Raw genomic sequence first — 859 nt, forward strand, 5'->3', positions numbered from 1 at the left:
CGGCTGTAGCATGGTGTGGGGTCCTGGTGTCACTGGCTGTAGTGCGGTGCAGTGGTGGTTTATCCGGGTGTTGTCTGCCTGTAATGCAGCGTGGCAGCGTGCCAATAGGTGAGCCAGCTGCTAGCCAGGTGTAGTCTGGCGTGGCGGCACGGCAGTGCGTGAGCCAGGTGTTCTCCGGGTGTAGCACGACGTGGCAGTGCGCAAGCCAGGTGTTGCACAGGTGTAACGCGATGTCGCGGTGTGCCAGTGCGCCAGCCGGCTGTTAACAGGGTGTAGTCTGGCGTGGTGGCACGGTGGTGCCTGAGCCGGGTGTTCTCCCGGTGTAGTGCAGCGTAGGGGTGTGCGAGCCGGGTGTTAACCAGGTGTAGGAAGTAGGCAGCGTGGATGTTGTCTGGGTGTACATATGTCACGCCAGTGTGCAAGCTGGGTGTTGTCCAGGTGTAGCGTGGTATGGTGGCGGGCGTTATCTGGGTGTAGCGCAACATGGCGGTGTGACAGCAAGCTGTGCGTCACTCTGTGAGCGTGTCAGTTGGTGCTGGGTGTCCCAGCGTGCATCGGGAGGGGGTGTGTGTGTGTGTGTCCCGGCACGTCTCCGCCTGTTGGCGCTGGGCCCACAGTGGCATCAGCGTCAGGCGGTGTCACCCCATGCTGGGACAGCAACGCCGGCAACCATTGCCCCCCGCCCTGTGTCCCCCCTTCACGGGGACAGGCGGGGATGAGGACACGTGTGGCACGCGTGTCACTGCCCACACGCGTGTGTACACACACACGCGTGCGCACGTGGTGCTCGGCAAGTCTTTATTGGTGTTTCCATGGTAACGTGTCCCCCGTGGTGGCGTGTCCTTCTGTGTGGGGGGGG

The sequence above is a fragment of the Aptenodytes forsteri genome, unplaced genomic scaffold, assembly GCF_000699145.1.
Source record: "Aptenodytes forsteri isolate BGI_AS27 unplaced genomic scaffold, ASM69914v1 Scaffold999, whole genome shotgun sequence".
NCBI classification, from domain to species: Eukaryota; Metazoa; Chordata; class Aves; order Sphenisciformes; family Spheniscidae; genus Aptenodytes; species Aptenodytes forsteri.